The sequence below is a fragment of the Accipiter gentilis genome, chromosome 30 (genome assembly GCF_929443795.1).
Source record: "Accipiter gentilis chromosome 30, bAccGen1.1, whole genome shotgun sequence".
Taxonomy (NCBI): Eukaryota; Metazoa; Chordata; class Aves; order Accipitriformes; family Accipitridae; genus Astur; species Astur gentilis.
The window spans coordinates 2,509,663-2,530,133 of NC_064909.1; the positions used below are offsets into that span (position 1 = coordinate 2,509,663).

A 20,471-nucleotide genomic window follows, 5' to 3' on the forward strand; every position below is an offset into this window, starting at 1 on the left:
GGAAAGCCTGCGCTGGAGCAGTTTGTGACTGAAGATCAGCCTGCAGAAAGGACCCACGCCAGGGAAGTTTGTGAGGAACCGCAGCCTGTGGGAAGGACTCACATTGGAGGAGTTTGTGAAGGACTGTCTCCCTTGGGAGGGACCCTACACTGCAGCAGGGGAAGAGTGAGAGGAGTCCTCCCCCTGAGAAGGAAGGAGCAGGAGAGACAACTTGTGGTGAACTGACCCCATCCCCTGTTCCCCTGCACCGCCAAGGGGGGAGGAGGTAGAGAGAACCAGGACTAGAATTGAGCCGGGACGGAGGGAAGGGTGAGGGGAAGATGTTCTAAGGTTTGGGTTTACTTCCTAATATCCTTGTTTTGTTTTGATTTGTAGTAAATTAAATTGATTTTGTTTCTTCCCCAAGTTGAGCCTGTCTTTTTCCCATGACCATAAGTGGTGAGCGATCCCTCCCAGTCCTTATCTCAACCCACAAGCTTGCCTTTATATTTTCTCCTCATCCCACCATGGCCAGGGGAGGAGGAATGAGCAAGCAGCTGTGTGGTGCTTTGTTACCAGCTGGGCTGAAACCACGACACTGTTTCTTCACAATCATCTTACAGGCCTGCTGCTCTACAAAAGAGGTAGATTTATTTGAAACCTTTCCTCATGTGAGACTCTGAAAGGAAGAGCAGAGAAGCCAGACATTTGTGTGTCCTCCCACAAATAAAGGAGAAGCAGGGTCCATACTGATATCCCCCACCTCGAGCATCAGCCAGGGGCTGCAGACAGTGCAGACCTGCGTGGAGGCACACCGGACCCCACAGCAATTTGTCGCCATGCCAGGATTTGTAGTAACTGCTTCCAGGAAAAGTTGCAGTCCTTTTTTTTTTTTTTGGCCTAGTAAAAATCAAGCCTCTATTCCACATACACCTATTTATAGATAAAATGCTTATATATATATACACACACACACACAATCTTTGCTAGGAAGTAGCAGCACAAAGGTTGATGCCTCTTCTTTCAATCTCCTGGTCATGGACAGATATGGTGAGTAACAAACAAAAAAGTAGAATTGAGATGAATTAAACTATCTGGATTCAGGTGTTACAAAACGAGGATGTTAATGTCATCCCTCTGAAGGAAGCTGTCATTGCAAGGAGAGGCCCTTCTTGGCCACAGATAATATTATCTTGACAAATGGGGTGGGATGATTTTTGCTTAAAGAGAAAAGAAGGGCAGATACTTTTAAAATTACAGCGCTAATTCTAGAGCTGAATAGCAGTTTAAGTCTTCATCTTCCCTTGCAGCACATAATTGAGGCAATATTGTTACCTCATTACCAGAGGTTAGTGCTGTAAGCTTTGAAAATGGCCTCCAAAAAGCCACTGACACCGCTTGAAGAGTTTTGAGAAAACATTGTATTTAGGGACAAATTTAATTATTCATCACACATTTTCTGACTCAAATGAAAGGGCCTTTGCATTGTAAGCCACAGGCAGCAGACAGCAAGAGCAGCCTGAATGAGAATGCACAAAATGAGAGGTATGACAGCACCATGGAAAAGTGGGCCCGATTATTTTATAATGCAGTTGGGCAGCCCCTAGGACTGCATCCCAGACAGACCCAAGACACAATATCATATACCGACACTGCAGCACCACTACCCAATTCCTAGCTTTGGGCCTTATTTGATAATATGGATGCATATTATCTTTTCCTCATCTCCAACATCCTTCATAACATTTATTTGCTTTTAGTCAGCTCTTGTAATTTCCAAATATCTTTGCCTGTTTCCAGTGACAAAGCTCATAAAAAATTATAGGAAAAAACCTTAACAGTCTGAAGACAACTGCACAGCTCTTGTATTGATACTGGAAGCACAGGTATGAGTTTTATATATTTCTACCAGTATCACCACAGAACAATTTTTTTGCTTTATATGAATGCATTTACAACAACTTGCAGTTGCCCTTTGAAGAGACAGCCTCCACCCTTCCTCTTCTAGGTGTCTCCTGCTTCCCATGCTGTCCATCTGGAATACCTCTTCCTGGCCAGGTGCAGTCCTAAAATGATGCTTCTTAGCCCACTTAATTGTCTTCAAGTGACAGATGGGATTTGACTAGAGCTGGTAAGCCATAAGCACATGAAGCAGATGAGCAGTTAATTTGCAATGCTTGTGTTTCTGTGCAAATATCTATAGAAAGTAGACATAAAAAGATAGCCTTATCAAGCCAGTTAGCCTACCCTCTCTCTACTAACACATATTTTCCTCATGTGGTACATTTTAAAGGTTTGGGGTTGGGGTTGGTTCCTCCCCATCCCCAGCTACTTTAAAAATCCCAAGTGACAAAGTTTCTATCAGCTCCCTTAGGAAACTATTCCAAAGCCTAATGAATCTTGCTGTCAGGATATCTTTTCTTTGGGTTCAGCCTAGAGCAAGTTAATGAAAAATTGAGCAGGAAAAAAAAAACCCCAACAAAAACAAACAAGAGGAAAAAAATCATATCTGATAACTTCACAGAACAATTTCTAAAACCAAGCCTTCATATCTCCTAGGACACATTAGCACTTCTGTAAATGGTTGTATTTGGAAAATGAATAAGTGCAATTTTCTCTTGGGGGCAGGTCTTGCTTTATCCTACCACATTACACAAATCTAAAAAGATTCTGGTCATTAAAAAAAAAAAAAAAAAAAAAAAAAAAAAAAAAGAAAAAGAAGATTAATGTAGTGATCCCAAAAGAAAGTAATGTGGTGATGGTGATCCCAAGGAGAAAGGCAGTGCAGTCAGTACAGTTAGACTTTATTACATTCCACGTCAAAACACAATGGTCAATGTCTATGCAAGCAGATGGTCTCCCAACTTAAATTCATTTATTTAACCAGTGTTCAAAACACACAGAAGAGGCTGGAGAACATCAGCTAAAGAATCCCCTCCTGGGACCCAGCTATTTCATAAAATAAATAGGGATTACTTTCGGTTTTCAGAGTAGCTCAACAATACCTGATAAAAAGGTGCTAAAAACAGCCTAAGGAAAATTACTCCATTAAATGAACAGAAATAAAGACATATTTTAGTACATTACTTCTACCATATGTAGTGTGTTTCTTTTATATACATATGCCAGTCTTCTGATGTTCTTATGTGCTGAGTCTTGAGAAGTCTGTTTACAGCTCATAACTAAAGAAATTAACAAAATTACATGTCAGCCTCAATAAAGAAGCGAGCTCCAGGTCCTGACAACAGTTGTCTCTTTGCCAGTCCTGCCCTGTCCTTTTTACTCTTGATTTAGAGCTTTCCCTCTATTCTTTTCTGTCTGAAAAGTCTCTCCCTAGAAGGATCCTCCACCAGCAAGACCAGAAACTTCCCTGGACATGCAAGGCAGGTGACAGTGAATTATTCAGCCCATATAAAACTCAGGTCAGTCAGAGACACACCAAAAAAAAAAATCACTATTTAAAGCAGCACAGGTCATAGAAACCATATCTGTTCATCAGCCAGATGTCTACTTTAAAAAGTTTCCCAACACTGTCATACCTTCTAACTTGTTACAGGGATTGAGCCTTATATGCAGGAGCTCAGACTCCTGCACTATCAGGAACCACAGACTTCTGGGAAGCCTCTCTTCTGTACACCCAGAAGTTGTCATTACTAGGCTTTCAGATCAACAGTTTCTCAAGAGAGGAAGCAGAATGCTCACTCTTCTCTTTTCAGCTTAGAGACCTGTAATACAACTTGACATTTTCTTCCCAAGAAGTAGGTGAAGGCCTACCTGCTCCAGCTGCCAGAGCTCCACAGCAAACCTCCTGGTGCTTCCACCAACACAGCCAACTACTGCAACTGTCAAGAAGCCTAAAGTGCAGATAGAACAATTTTCACCTAACAAGGAGTGAAACACTATAAAAAGCTATCTGAATTACTCAGAATTAGCCAGAGTCCATGATTATATCAGCATCATTTCCAAATCAGGGGTGCTAATAACTTAGTAAATTCAGCAGTGATGGTCTGTCTCAATATGCTGGTAGAAGATCACTGCTTCTGTCCACAGTGGTAAGCACTGAGTAATTAGCACCTCTTTGCACCCTGCTGAAATACAGCTGTGGGCTCAACCCAACACAGTGTCAGGCTATGCTGTGAGGACTGTAGGAATCAAAGTATCCTGAGTCAAATCAGTCTGAACAAGTCCGAATTGTGTCATGTCTATGGTATATCCAGCCCAGTATCTTGTCTCTGCTAGTGTTACCAATATTTGATAGAAATTAGAATTTTACATAAGTTAGGTTTGGTTAAAAGGGAAAAGACTGTAGAATATAGGAGTTTGAAGCTCGCAATAGTTATAAAAACTTAAGAACATACAAAATGTGCTGTAAGCAATCATAAAAAGAATAAGTATTGTCTTAGATCGGTTAACCATAGAAATTTAGACAGATTTGTTAGATTGTAGTGTTTTGTTTTAATGAACAAAAGAGAGAGATAGTTATGGACCTTAGCTTTGTGGTTTAGAAACCCTACTTCGATCAAAAGACCAGTTAGTGGAATAGGTAAGATTAACCAATGATTGTTATAGTATAAGAATATTGATAAGGTGATGTAACTGGGGGCCAATCACTAGAAACGTTACATTTAAGAATTAACATTGAATGTACTTTTATGTAAATCTAATACATGATGGCAAAATCGTACTGCGCAGAATCGTATAAGAGAGGTCAACTATCGGACAAAGTGAGGAAGACTATGGAAGACCACCAGAGGGCTTATGAAGACCACCAGAGACTTCACTACGCCTGCGTAAAAGGACATTTACATATGCTAATGATCTTCCGGACAATTGATGATTATGCATGATATTTCCCAGGAATCTAGTGAATATGTATGACAGGTGTATATTTAACCTGCATGATTAAATCAAGACAGGTGCACACATTAGGTGGAGTGATCCCCTGTGGGCCCAGAGCTGCAATAAAGGAGTGCCTGCTTCTTAACTTCTCATTGCTGTTAAGGAGTTTTATTCCGGATTTCGGTAACACTAGAAGTAAATAAGGGAAACCAATCAAAAAACTTAAAAGCAATGCAAGCCTACAGTGATAATTTCCAAGCATACTCTCTCTCTCCCTCCCTCCCTCTTAGCTGCTTGTAGTCTAGCTAACATTGTTAACTGAAGTTACTGTCTTTGAACGTAAAAAAAACCTGTATCTTTCTTTTGTTTAGTTCTCCAATTGGTCTATAAATCAAAGCAAACATTTAACAACCCCCACATCCTGCAAGAAACCGTTTCACAGCTTCTCACAATCCCAAGTGAAGAACTACTTTATTTTGTTTGCTCTAGACCTGTCATTTGCCAGCTTAATCTGTTGCCCTCTAAGTCTTATGTTAGAAAAGGCAAGGAACAAAAGTATCTTTTGTAGTCTCAGTTATCTTTATCATATTAAGCCAGAGTAAATCCCTTCCAAGCTGAGGAGTAAAAAGGCTATTCAATCATTCTTTGTGCAAAACCTGTTCCATACATCCATCCAGGCTGCCCTTCTCTGCATTTTTTCCAGTTCCTTTTCCAAGACCAGAACTGTGTAACATCATTGATGAGAGCACTGAAGTCACTTAACAGCTCAAGCTGGACTTAAATGGGCTGTTGTAGACAAACAGGGACTTGTACTGGTTGATCCCCTTTAGTGCATGCTTACCATTAAAGGCAATGACCCATTTACTGTCACTGAATAATCATCTGCTGTACCCACAAAGCAGTACCACTTTGTACCAACCATAAAAGCTTACACAACACTTTCCAGGGACATCCAGTGGTTTTACAAGGACTAGACCCCCAAGCTTTTATTTCCTGAGCTATGGAGTACAGGGGGACATCTCAGCAAATAAGGAGATGTTTGTGGCATCAGCCAAAATCTCTTCCTTCTACCATTCTATTTCATTATACAGAAAAGTAAATAAAATCATGAATGAATCATCACCTTAAAAATCTCAGGAATTCACAAATCACAAGTTTATTTATGACACAGTGAGTAAACGGCCTATATTTAATAACTACTACTGTTCTTACTTCCCTTATGGATTATGTGTGCTAAGATTTATTGTTGTTTTCCATCTCTGCTGTAGTCGCATATTAGAAGCTTTTGTATCCAGAAAAACAAGCTAACATGCTGCTGCTAGCTGCATGATGAGGGGAATTAGAGTGGGACCTTAAAAGTAAGTTTTTCACAGGCAGTGCATCTTCATTTAACTGACTGTCATGGGAGATAAAGTGTGTCTGAGTAATTACAGGAATTATCAGTCCAACTAACAAACATGGAGGAACATCACCCTGTTTTGCATAATGGAGGTTTGGACAGCTGAGACTGGATTGTAGTCTATAGAATGAGGGACCAGTAGCAAATCAGCCAAATGACACCAAATGTGAAATGGGTGGTTGACAGCTGCAGTGCAGAACCTTCTTGGGTTTGATGGCTTTTGTTTATTTGTTTGTTTGTCAGTGCAGACTTAAAGGCAGTCCTGTAAAAGTGATAAGGAAAGATGGCGATCAATTTTGGTTTTTTGCTGGGTTCACGTAAGTAATTTCAAATCTTGTAGAGGATGAATTCTACTTGTCTTTCCCCACATGAACCATTTATGAGCAGTTTGCATTTTTCTCAATGAATAACTAAGCCAACGATTTTGGGTCAGCTGAGCTTTCTTATTTTGCTAGACTGACCATTTTCACTACCAGAGGCTGAGGTTACATTTATCTGCGCAATAGGGACAGATAGATGAGAAGTCCTTGGGCTTTTCATCTAATAACTAAGGGAATAAGTTAGCCATGAGCTGAGAAAAATTACATCCTCCAGAACTTCAGCTGAAATAAAAAGCCCTCAAAATTAAGAGGCCACATAAATATTAGCTGTAGCATAATAAATGTACAAATGTTGTATATGTTATATGAATAAAAGGTTTTAGTCCATCACTGAAGTAAAATAAAGGTATCAGTAGAATTTCTCCTAGTATGAATTTAATCAGTAATTCAGTATGATAATTCAGGATAATAAGTAGAAAATATGTGAAGAAGGTTGTGTTTGCCTGGACACATACTTGGAAGATTTCTATCATCCCAAGCAAGATAAGAAGCTAAGTATAGCTATTTCTGCATTTTTTTGATAATTCCAGATGCCAGTATATCCATATCCTTCTCAAATGACTATTAACTAAACCCAGCAAAAATATACAGGAAGATAATGCATGTGATGACTATTTTCTTCAACTCTGTTAAAGCATGTAAACAATTGTACAAAAGGGTTCGGTAGCTTCTACTTTAGCTAATGCTTGCTCTTTGAGTAGTTTTCATAATAGTCTTGCTGAAATGAAGAGCCTAAATGAAGGTCTGCAGTGGGCTTACTTGTGTAGGCATAGCTGACTCAGTTGCTTTGGGATTTGACCTGGTCTCCATTCCACCAGTTTGGCCCTACCTCACCATTGCCTAAGCCTCATCAAAATGACACCTAGTTTAATGGGCAACTTGATCAACAGCTCTGCTGTAGACACTGTGTGTGATCACAGACTAGTTTAAGCCAAAATCCGTGCCCCATTTTTCTTGCTTAGAGAGTAACAGTAACCCAATTTACATGGAAAGCACCATGGATCAATTTATTCATATTTGCTCAGAGTCCTTCGTGGCAGATGCACTAAAAGTATATGCAGATGTTACCGCAGTGACACTGCAGACTAATACACAGTCCCCAAAAGTTTTGCACTCTAGGAAGATTCTGACTTCAATCATCACGAGCTCCTCATTCCCCTTTGCCATGACTGAGAGAGATGAATCACCTGTTAAGGGTAATGCGTAACATATTTAAAAGTGTAGTTGCAAGTTTCATTTCTAAGCATAACACAAACCATGTATCAGCCAACAGCATTTCCAGTACAAACAGCACTAAACGGCTGCATGTGGCTGCTCTACCACAGGAAACTTTCTCTCTCTTGCTTTTTTCAGCTGCTTTTCAACTCTCACAGAAGCACTGGTGGTGAAGTCCTTTTTAATTCCTTGATGATCAGTCATGTGTGTCCCCTCTCACACCCCGCTGCTTCTGTACAGCTAAAATTTGGAGGTTAATTCTCTCCACAGATTAGGAACTGTGATGGCCTGCTTTGCCACAGCCCGTCTCCCAGTCATTGTCATTTTACCTTCATATTACCTGTCCTGGGAACCTTAAAGCAAATTCAGCATTTTTACAGCCTGTTTTATTTGGAAAAGTCATTGAACTCTCTGTTCCCTTTATGTATAACCATCCACAAAGAACAGACTACTAGGGCAAGAAAACAAAAAAAATGAGAAAGCAGGAAAGAAATATTCTACAAGAAAAAGCAGTACCATTTCTGTATGGCTATCAGCAATCCTAAAAATATTATGAAAACCTGATTTTATTAGATATTGAGAGACAAGTTTGACTTATTTATAATCTGAAGAGTATGTTTTCTAGAAAATGCAAAAGCTTATTTTCTGTAAAAATAGGGCAAAATGCCACATTAAAGATTTTCACATGATAAAAAGTTCAATGTTGTTTTAAAACAAAACCCACAAACATTCCAGCTGAAAACATTAAAAAAAAAAACAAAGGAAAATGTTGCCGAACAACAACCTCCAGCCTCCCCCCACCCCCCTGCAACATACCCAGTGAACTAATTTTGGGCAAAACCTATTCTCTAATGGAAAAAGTTGATTGGAAATTCTTCACCAGCTCTCATTAAGTTGTGTCTCTCCTTTTGCCAACACAGAGTTACTCCCCTGAGTGTATCCTTCTTCTTCATTAGTCTATATACACTTCATAAGCATCAGTACGCTTAGGCTTAAGACAAGTCTCTGACATATGTTAATACTATCTCCTATTACAAAAGTGGAAGTGAAAATCAAAGTTTATGCCTATGGCCAAGAATGGATCTAACCATATGCACACACATACACAGCATGTGTATACAAACATGTATGTTTAACGATTTGAAAAAATTACTTAAAAGGGATAGAAAGGAATTAAAAATGTTTTTTTGAGCTGGATTGTTTTATTCAAACAGGAGGAAGACACTTTTTTTAAGTTGGACTCATTTAACCTTTCCAAAAATATTTATTGATTCTGAAGTGGAAACATAATTGTGAATTATCAGAGCATTTAGTTTCAAATCACCATTTACATTTTAGAAGTGACCTAACATATGATACACAAAAGGGGGAAATATTTCCAATATTAAGCCAATTGTAATCATGAAAGTTGCCATTCCTTTTTCTTTGCAATCAAGTGTGTGCTTTTGGCAAGTTTTACTAAGTCCTGCATAAACTGTTTCTCGCAGGCCTACTTTGACTTTAAGACCAAAGCCTTAATTACAAGGTTATGCTTCCTCCCTGAGTTTTTTTCTGGTTTTGTCCTACAATAAATGAATATATATTTATACATATAAATATATCACAGGTGCTGGTACTGCCATTCCTTTGCCTTGTGAGATGCAAGGATTTACTGGATATCAATATTAAACCACACTTAACTGCTATAGAGTCTACATTTTATTTTGATTAATTTTTAATAGTGGTTAGTATTGATTTAAAATATATTTGTTATGATTTAATACTTACTTTATTTTCTATCTTATCCCAATTGTTTCATATATATTTGGCAAACAAATGCCTCATATTCTAGCTATGTGTCATTTGCCAGCTACTAATATTCATGATCTGCTTAATCACTGTTTGTGCTGTGTTCAGATTGTTGGTCATCCTAATCACGTGTGATATGGGTGCTGCTAATTCTCTGAAGGATTAAAACACTTGAAAGCATGGACATTTGAATATCACACTAGTCAAACAAATCTCAGAAAAATTAGAGGGAATCCAAGTGACCAATATCACCTAATGTCACCCACAGCTTAGCATCTATCAACAGAATTATAAGGAACCATCTTCCTCCTAAGTATCAATTTCCAAATGCCTACTGGTAAGCTTATATGTGCTTTTCTTATCTGAAATCAAGATGATCAATATCTGTTACTCTATTACAAATTATAAAAAAAAAAAAAAGTACGCATTTGCAAGGTAAATGTTTTTTTCTTGTTCCTGGTAAGACTACAGAAACAAACAAACAAACAAAAGCAACAACAACAAAAGAACCACCAAACAATAAAAGGACCCCAAGATAAGCTACAAAATAAATTTTTACCTGCAGGATAGATTGTTTGGAAGCAAAATGGAAGGTATTCTGAGACTGACAATCTGAGATCCCATACTAATTCTTTCCAAACAGCTCTCAGATAATGCTTTGTTTAAATGTCAGAAAGGCTTTGAAAATGCAATCAGGAATGGAAGGAATGGAAACAAAGGTCCAAAACTGTGTTCTTTTGTCCTTAAATGTTTTTGCCACCTATGACTAAAGACTCTGCAAATGTGGCATAATGAACTTGGGGCAGGAACACAGCCCAGCTTCCCATCTTGAAATACTGTGACTGAAGAAAAGGCTTCTGAAAACAGACCTGATTTGTTGGGGACCAAGAATTGCAGTGCAAATTAAGTCTTAAGCTGCAATTTGCCTTTTACCTAAGCCAGCAAGACAAGACGTATTTAGGAAAAACAGCTGGCTGCAGAGTTCACTTTTTGTTCTTTTTGTACCTGTCAATATAAAGAAAAAAAAAAGGGAATGATTGTGAGACTGTGTGAGAGCAACTACATCACACACTAAACTTGGGAGGTTTTTTATTTAGGTTTTCCTAAAAGAAGCTTGATTTCCATAATAGAAGGACTTTTGTGGAAAACTGCACTTTTAAGCTCATCACAGTTCCATGATAAAGTAACATGTGCTATCAAAAAAAAAAAAGTTTAAAGCAATTCCTTAAAATTAACATGATTAGATTAACATGAAATAAGTAAAAAACCTCTGTAAGTTATACAAAGAGATAGCACAGCCTACAAAACCTTATTCTCAGGTGTTTCTCCAGTGCCTGCCGAGGTGGTGGTGTAAGGGCCTGTACATCTTATGGCCTGTGCGTGTAAAGTCTACCCCAACTAAGTCTCGGTTTCAGTTAGGTCACTCACTACATGATCTGTCTGTGATTTAACACTAACTACAGCAACATGGGAGTAGCAGGATGTGTCAAATGAGAGGACGAGATCAATGAGCCATGCTGGAAAGAACTGCAGCAGCTGTTCCTTGGCCTGAGGGCATTATTTATTTTTAAATGTAAATCCTATAGTTGAGATAGGATGTAGCATAACTTTGATTTTTCCATTCTGTGGTACAACACTGATGTAGGGTAGAAGTCACCAATGCACAGAAATTCACTATGTCTTATCTCAATCTTCTTGCAGGAGGAAGGATTTCTTCCTTTTCTTGGCACATTCTCAAATGCAGGGAAGTTTCCTGAGCCACAAAACCACAGGGTCATCACAAACCTTTGTTATGTTGTTCACAGAATTAGGCAGGTGAAAAATTTGTCAGAGGAAAACAAAACACTACAACGGGCATGAAATGCAGTCATTTGATGTCCACCACAGAAGAGACAGATCTCAGCCCATCAATTGCACTCTCTCTGGAAGAGATACCACAGGACGATGGACCTGTCACGTTTTAGAGTGTCTCTCACATTAATTTGAAAACTTGTTGCTAGGTTCTACTAAGAACTGGGGGGAGGGGTTATAATTATTAATGAGTGACTCATCTGATCACTGATGATAAAAACCTCATTGTGTTCAGTGCTAAGGAAAAAATAAATAAATAGCATTTTCATTCCACTCACTGATTCAGGGAGGTGAAAAAAAGATGGAGAAAACAGAAACAAATGCACAAAGGGCTTGAATAAATTTTTCCATGTTCACCAAAAGTCTAAAAGAGGTTGTGTGACAAATAAAGCATCCCACAGTGGCTCAAGGAGGGACCAGTTACGTACAGCGTGACTAAAGACACATATCATAAGTCCTTCTTTAGCTTATCCTGGCACTCCGGCTCAGCAGCAAGAAGGGCTGTACAAATATCTAAAAGGACAGAGACAACTGTACCACTCCTGATTCTTCTTTCTCTCTTCCCCCTCATCCTACCAAAATTTCTCCAGTTTTTCTCCAAATGTGACCCTCTTTGCTCTCAGTGCTTTTAGTGTCATAAATATCCACCAGGCTGCTCTTCAACTCCTCTGCTCTGATCCTATGCCAGTAAGGCCAGTTCTCTCTACTTCACACAAAACTGCTGTCACCCACTCCTGGATCTGAAAGAAAATGTCATTTATTGAGGTAACCGAAACTTTTCCTCCCACCAGCTGGAGGACCATCAGTTCCAGTCAGGGTAGGGTGCTGGGAGACCATGGACAGGGGAAAGCTCAGGCTCTGTGAGACTCCTGGCTGTGTAATTGTGAAGCCTCTCAATAACCTTCCCCTTCACCTCAAGAAGATATTACTGTCAAAGTGCATCTGGGGAGGTGTGAACAGAAGATGTAGCTGTGCTGATAAGGAAAGGTCACGCTGTCTTTGCAAAGTGGGTGTCAACTGAAGTGTTCATAGCTTGGTGTGCTACTTGGTTACATGAAACGTGATTAGAAACTACATACTTCACAGTGGTATTTGTCAAGCAAATTGAGATTTTTCAGGGATAACTACAAGATATTTTGATTACAGGCAGCCTGCAAAAAAACCCTTTGATCCTCTCTTCCATGAGTTTCTGGGACCTAACACATTTTTCTACTGAACACTTCCCAGAGGAGATAAGTTATCTGACCTGACTACAGGGAGAAAACTGCAGTCAATGATTTGGAGAGCAAGGAATCAATGTTGTACCCTTATTTAAAAACCAATATACAGTAAATATCTGCCAGCAGCAGTGATAACATTCACTTACACTGGAGGTAACTCATACAAAATGCCAACTAGCCATCAGTTTAGGAAACCAACAAAATAGTCTCAGTCCAGATAAGTTCTTCTCTATCAATACAGTTTGGCCTTTTTCTTCTTTAGTTTAGCACACTTGTTTCACATACAAACCATACAGAGCTTTCTAATTATCACATGTATTTACCTAGTCACAGGAATATTCACAAAGGTAAGGAGATCAATCGACTACTGAAATGATTGGATAGGGTTTGATTTTTATCTCTGAGGAGACAGGCATTTGTTGTTGGCTGCCTTCAAGCCAGACAGGGACTGCTGAGTGAGCCATGCCAGACAGTTTTTTTCTTCTCTACTTTTCCTTTTGCCATTTGACTGCTCATTGTTTTCATTCTGTACTGAAAGGGCAGATATACTTTTTTTTTTTAAGGCTGTTAACTGAGGGATCTAATATAAATTCTGGTACAGTCAGTTTTTCCTTTCTAGCACACATACAGGTGTTGCCCTTTCACTGATATCACAACCCACCCATTCTGCCACTGCAACAGAGGATGCGGTGTGTTTAAGACATCCTCTTTTCCTTTCCTGTTCTTAATTTTTACCTTTACACTCTGACAAAAGAAGGATTACTCATTCTGACTGACATGTATACTGAAGCTTTTCTGAGGAGCTTAGATGTGATGAGAGAATGGCTAAGGACTCTTTGGACCTGGTGCCATTTTGATCTCCCTCGTTCCTCAGCCTGCCAAAGCAAATTGCAACTGTAAAGGCAGGAGAGGTAAAATTCCTTACTTCCTCAGCAGTGTGTTTATTTCCTTGAGTGTCATGTGTCTGATCCCCACAATCCTTGTGGCTTTATCATATTGTGGTCTTCCAAAGTCTGTCCTTCTCCCTAAGTCAACACAAACTCCGTAGTCTTAACTGGACAATTGCAGCAATTTGTCTCAGTCCTGCACATAAAGACTTATGCTCAGCCCTGACCTACCTCCTCTGGCTTCAGCGAAAGAGTCACACTGATAATTTTCTGTACCAGTGCCACACATGTGTTTTCCAGGGATTTTCAGTGCAACATTAGCTCTATTAAAATAGACAAAGTGCTTTCAGCTATAACGTACTTTCTGTTGATTTCATCCTTAATCCAGCTTTCTGTTCTGCTCAGAACCGATGTTGGTATGCACTGGGATGCACCAACCCTAGCTCTCACCTTCTGACCAACCAGGGTCCAGGACTCTGGATTTACTGCTATTCCAGGGCCCTCTCCTTATCTCACCTCTTTCCATAACACCACAGTGATAGCAGATCTGCGGGAGGATTAGAGACCAGTACCTTCCTGAGGAGCGATTAGCAGAAGCCTCCTAAATGCTCTATTGTACTGCTCGTACTATAGCTGCAGCCATCCTTTCATGTCTTCTCTTATTTAGCTGGCATATCGTCTCAGCACATAAGTTTTTCACAGCTGGAAGAATGATTTCAAGAGCAGATACTCAGAGGTCTTAATATCTCACACCACTTCTTGGCAAGATGCTCCTGGAATAATCCCACTTGGCCAAGTAAATTGACTTCCAGGTAGGGCTTGGCAGACAAAAGTTTTCTGGTCCCATGAGTTGAAATGAAAGTGCTTACAATTCCCTTGGCCCAAACTGAGAGAGAAAGTATGCAAGCCTTCTAATGAGCTAGAAGTGTTTAGTTCCAGTTCGACTGACAGATTTGCTTGTCATTTAGCAAAGTAGGATATGAACATGCCCCCTTTTACAATCAAGTTTCATATGAATTATTTTCAGTTTTCATACAAAATGCTCAGACTAGAAAGAAAAAAAAAATATCTTCCAGAAAAAAGTAAGATGGGGTGTTCTGGCAATTTTCTCCCTACAGATTTTTCAGTCAGGAAATTCATAAAACTGGCCATTTCCCAATTATGTTTCATTCTGATAAATCTGTGTTTTCCTGAGAAAAACAAGAACATTAATCACTGAAAAAAAATCCCACTCATCTCTGTCTTCTGTGTAGGTCAATAGGGATTCTGCATAGGACCAGACCACCTCCTTTTCTCCCATGTTTTCAAATCAGCATGTTTTTTACTGAAAAGGTGTTCTCTGGCTTTTGCTAACGCTGCTCATTCCATATGCCAAAGTTGGCATCTTGGATTTGTCACGAATGTTTTCCCATGAAGATGAGGACATCAGCAGAGACCCAGATCGTGGGCAAGACAGAGCAAATGACAGGAAGAGAGAAAAATTGGAAATACCGTCATGCAAATATTCTGAAGTATGGAGACAACCGCTGCTCCTAGGGAAGCAGAAATACTTCCAAATTACATGCCCTTTTCACAGTTTTCCATGTGACATCACTGTGGGCCTTTTAATGACACGTTTACCTCTGTTAATTTCACACCAAGGTTTGGCAGCCACCCATGCAGAAGGTAATTTGAGTTCTTAGAAGCAGAAGTTAGAAGTTAGAAGCTGCTTACAAGCTTCCTTCCCTCCTGGGCATCCTGGGTGGAGGTGGGCTGGGCAGAGAGTGACAGCTGGCCCTTCACTGAAGTGCTGCGTCACACTAGGTGATCTGTGGGGTTATTATTCCAGAGAACTCAGATGAAACCTTGTCTTTTGTCACAAATTTCAGTTGATGACTGGAACCTGTTCAGTGCCTGCGAACACACACAGCCTCTGGACACTGATAGAGTAAATCCCAGCACCTTGGTGAGATCCTTAGTGACAATAATTGAAGCCTACATGGTTAAAGCAAAGAGGAAACAAAAGAGATAGAGCAATGGCCCATTTGCCATTGGGCAATGGATTCCACAGTCATCAGGCCTGGCTTGAAGGAGCCACAGATGTCTTCCTTCTGCCTTTCATTAGTGTTACTGCTTTTCAGTCCAGCACCTAGAGGACAGTTACTCTCTCCACAAAAACAAACACATGACAACAGACTATGACAAACCCGAATAAAGTAAGGCTGAGCGCTCAGGCCAGAAAGAAGACTGAGTTACACACTTGGAACAAACCACCCTTTTTTTCCCACAGGTGATCTTTGCAGGTCAAGGCTGAAATACATTAGCAATGCAAAAAAGGGGTTTGGGGGTGAACAGGCACTATCATCACCCCCTCCCTCCCCTCTGTATGGGTGGATAGCAAATGCAGCCTCGAGGGTTATCAGTCTGCAAACCCTCGCCAGGTAGTTGGATTCACTCTAAGTCACCTGAAGTATATTCCTGCCTACTACCAGTTAAACCTTGTTAATTTTGAATCAGCTTCCTATTTTGGTTTTTTGCCCACAAGGACAAAAAAAATAATAAAAAAGGGGATCAGCTGGGTCTAATAACATTACATTGCAAGGTATAGTCAGTGGCCAAAGTCCTCTGCAAAGAGAGGGAGCAGGAGAGCTGTGACACGGACTGTCAGGGACCTGCCAGTTTAGGTCCACCTGAGCAGCAAGCAGAGCAGAGGCTGTAGGGCAAGGCTACATGTGCCATTTGTACTTCCCATTGCGAAAAATTATCAGTTATGTTCCAAACATAAAATTTAAACAAGAAGCGCTAATGCTGTGAAAAGCAGCATGAGGCAGAGAGGGCAGCAGAAATGGTGGCTCTGAGGATGGATCACATTTCTCACCCTGCATGGTGCACCTGGGGCAGCCTGCTTGCCTTCATGCCAGCACCTAGCACAGCCAGATGCCGGAGCACACCAGGCCCAGAGTCACCCTAATGAAAAAAACAGAGCTGTGCTGAGGAGAGCAGGACAGACACTGTCTCTGATCCAAGAGATTATACAGATCATTGGTGGGATTCATAGGTTAAAAAGGTTTGGTTGAGCATAATGACTTTTTTCTTCTTGTCTCCTAGCATTGTTGTTTATTTTTTATTGCATCCCCTCTCTCCCTGAGAATTAGTAGCAGTTTCAGGGAAGGTCTGAAGCTCTGCTTTGCGCTGCTGCGACAAGGCATCTATGAGCAGAGCACACACAAAAAGCACTCTGTTGTGCTCAAGCAGCAATCTGTAGGCAATGCAAACTAACCACCAACCCAGGGTAAGCTGTAAACAATGAAACTGTAACCAGCCTGAAACACGGCAAGAGTAAAAGTAATTACCTGTCTCTCTTCCTTCTCACCACAAGCTCAAATTTGCCTTAGTATATCCTCTATACACAGCAAGGTCCAATAGAAAATTGATACCTTGCATGGCAATATTTCCTCTTTCCCGAGCAACAGAAAATGCTAGTGACAACTGTGTGGTGTGTGCTGGACTTAGCTCCAGTGAGCATTGTATAATAAAGTTAAGAGGTGTCAATTTAATTAACTGTGACTTTATAAACTGAAGTGATGCTTACCGTTTGCCTTTCAAAGCCTGTCTCTTCTCGTCAGAAGAGTTATTCTGTCCTATAAATCCCAAAGATGGGGTAGGTAAAATAAACTCTACTCTTGATATCTCCATGGCACTGCCCCAAAAACACTAGATCAGCCCTGGCAAAAAATGATTCTTGCTTTAAATCAATGCTATTTGTCTCCTTTGTGTAGGAAGGATTTACCGAGTTTAAGAGCCCTTCCTTGCCTACATTACCACAACTGACCACTTTACATTTCTAGTTTACTAATCCATCATACTGGAACTTGTTGACTTAATCACTGAATTCTGCTCTCTCCTTTAGTTTCTTTCTTGTTTTATTCAGTCATACACTTGTTTTCTGATGCAAAAGTGTGCATGTGTCCATGCAAGTCAGGGAGAGACTCAATTTTAATTTTGCTACATCTTGTCCAGTGCTGCCATTTAGATGCTTCCCCCAACTCAAATTCTCAGTGCACTTAGTCTTGCAAAGAGCATATATTTCTGATGACATCAGACAGACATGACATAGCATATACCTGCTTGTGTACCCCATCCCCCACATGCCCACCTTGCCAATTTTGGATGTCCATCATTAGTGGCATCACCTTACCAAGAACACCAACCTCTGACAGCAGGCACTGCCCCTTCACACCCCTTACTCCCTTCCCTCCTCTAGCTTTTCCTATGCCTTCTGTTTCTTCATATGACATTTGCCGAGGTCCCCACTCTTTTACTGTGTGGTTTTATATACAGCAGAGTTGATCTGTCCAGCAAAGTTCTTCCTTAGCTTTGCAGGATTTACTAATTCCTCCAGAAAGCTGCAGTCACTTCCACAGCTTTACAATATTGCTCAGTTTTTCCTGGATCAGAAACCAAATTATTATCCCTTCTTTCAAACCTCTTTCCATCACTGTTTCAAAACTGTCATGAAAAAAATCCCTATTGACACTTAAAAAAATAAATATTATTTTTGAACTGTCTTTTCATGCTGAGAGAAGCAGAAGCAAAACTGAGATCCTTTTCTCTATGTGAACAACCTTATCTAGACTAGCATGAAAAGGAAGATAGTTACACATTTTTCCGATGCTTTTAAAATGCACAAAAACAGCGCTTTTTTTTGCCATCAGAGGTAATTGTATATAAATTTTTTTGTGTACATATCTATATATAGTGTATATTGTAGCTATATAGTTTATATATATGTATGAAAAAAATCTATCACTTACCTTTGAGAAGTAACATTTATCCCAGGTTCAGTAAAATAATCTCACACAGGCACTTAGACCTTCTTTCTATGCCATGCATCCTTTTTTCAAAAGAAGATATCATCAGAAAAATCCTGGTTGATCTCTAGCAAACCAAAATGCAGACTGGATTGTTTGTCAGATGCAGCCTGATTCAGTAGAGTCCAAATGTGTGAATCCCTGAGACTCCTTTTTCAGTAATATCCAAAGCACAAAAAGGGAAAGAAACAAAAAACAAAAAACAAAAAAAAAAACAAAAAAAAAAAAAAAAAAAAAAAAAGGAAAAAGGAAAAAAGTGAATAACTTGTTCTTTTCTTGTTTGGTTTAAAAAACCCAGTCTTGGAGGACTAAGCAGCCTGCAGGCTTTTCAAGCATTCTGATCCTAGTGCATCCAAAGGTAAGACATGCATTTTGGTACTGGAAGTCTAAAAGTTCATGCTAGCAAGCCCGGCTTCTGTGTACGTGTGTGTGTGTTGGGGAGGGGGGTCAAGTTGTATGGTGGCGGGGAGAAGAGAGACAGGGAGATACACACACACACACTCACGCAGAGCTGGAAAAAGGAAAAGCAGCAGACGGGAGTGATCTCACAAAGTGCTCTAGATGGCAGAGCCTGCACGGCTTGTGAGACAAGCGATGTGCACACACACAGGGAAAAAAAAAAGAGAGAGAGAGACTGAGAAACCAGAGCAAACTAGCAGGCAGCTTCAGGAATTTCTTCTTACCTCTTCTGATGATGCAACATACACCAAGTGCTTTGTGCTGCATAGGAATCTGTACAGGCACAACTCAGTCAGACCCCTTACTTCTGAAATAAACAAATATGTACCATAGGAAAGGGAAGAAAATCAGAAGCCAGAGGAAAGAAGGGTACAAAAAGAAGCTATTAAACAAGTAAGAGTGTCAGGGAGGAGGCCTGAGTGGGTGGGAGGCTAATAGTTGGTACAGAAAGAGGCATCCAAACTCCTGGTCCTAATACAGATTGGCTCTGTAATTATGTGGCAAAGCACTGCCTTCTAAGCCATTGCATAATAATAGAAACCTAAGCTGTGTAGACACAGCCTGACATGCTAAATCCTCAGGAGCTACACTCAGCATTTGTCAGTGGAAAGCGTGTCAATTCTCTGGGGGTGGGGGAAGCTGAGGGAAAAGGGGAGAGAAATTTTGTTGCAAAATGCATGAGCTGCAGCTGCAAAGAGCTCTCAGGTGGTGCCAATGCCTGAAATGTTATAATGGCAGTTGTATATACCTGTTTCTATACTCAGAGAGATAGATAAATACAATACATTCATGCTATCCAATACTAGAAGAATTTTCCTTTGCTATATTTTAGTAACTTAAATGACAAAAAGAAGAGCATGTACAAAGTTTTTCTGTGTTAATTATTATTATTTCTAATGCTGGTGGCAAATCTCCCTTTGTACTCAACAGTATTGGAAGGTCTAAAGAAAACCAGAATTAAGATAAAAGAACTCAGGAGGATTGATCAGCCTTTCCCATTTGCTGGTGGGTTCCTCTCCTCAGCACTCCAGACACAGAGACACACATTTTCTTCTGCCTCCTTTGGTTGAAGAGGCTCCTAGACAGCTAGGGAAAAGATGAGCACTGACTAAATAAGAGTAGGCAAAACACCAACTCATTCAGACTACCACACACCAGTATCATTACACCAACAGGCAGAACAATTTATAATGCACACAGAAGGAATCAAAAGCAAAGAAAGAAATAAAATTTTGCAGTGGAAATTTACCTGGAAAATGTGGTCCTGGCTTATACCTTTAGTCCATCTAGTCCAATATCTTGCCTCTGGACAGTGATCAGTATTACACACTTCCGAGGAATCTGAATGAATTTGTGCAGCTAGGGCTAGACAGCCAGGGCTAACTTGTTGATGGGCAAAGCTTCTCATTAATCTCTGTTCTTTAAAGATTAGTTAATGCACTGAAGCATGAGCAGGGGAAAAGTCTACCTCTGCACATCCAGATTAAACCTGTAAATCTGTTTCTGAGGTCCTTTGTAGTTGGTGTAAAGTACACCTCTTTTTACACACCCTAGATCTAAAGAGTAAAATCATCTGATGCTTTGTAAACATCCCAGTGTGAAAA

General features: G+C 40.0%; 1 protein-coding gene across 2 annotated transcripts in view; it reads right to left on the minus strand.

Annotated features, from left to right (window-relative positions):
• LRFN2 (leucine rich repeat and fibronectin type III domain containing 2) overlaps positions 1-20,268 on the minus strand; it is a 170,572-nt gene extending 150,304 nt beyond the window's left edge. Inside the window, exons 1-3 of one of the 2 annotated variants that reach the window (XM_049833727.1) lie at positions 20,117-20,268; positions 19,092-19,174; positions 18,352-18,558 (exon numbers count right to left, since the gene is read on the minus strand). The gene's annotated coding sequence lies outside the window, so the exon portion shown is untranslated. Of the gene's footprint in view, positions 1-18,351; positions 18,559-19,091; positions 19,329-20,116 lie in introns of those variants that run through there. The other variant, XM_049833726.1, reaches the window with a different exon arrangement.
• Positions 20,269-20,471: the final 203 nt, after the last annotated feature.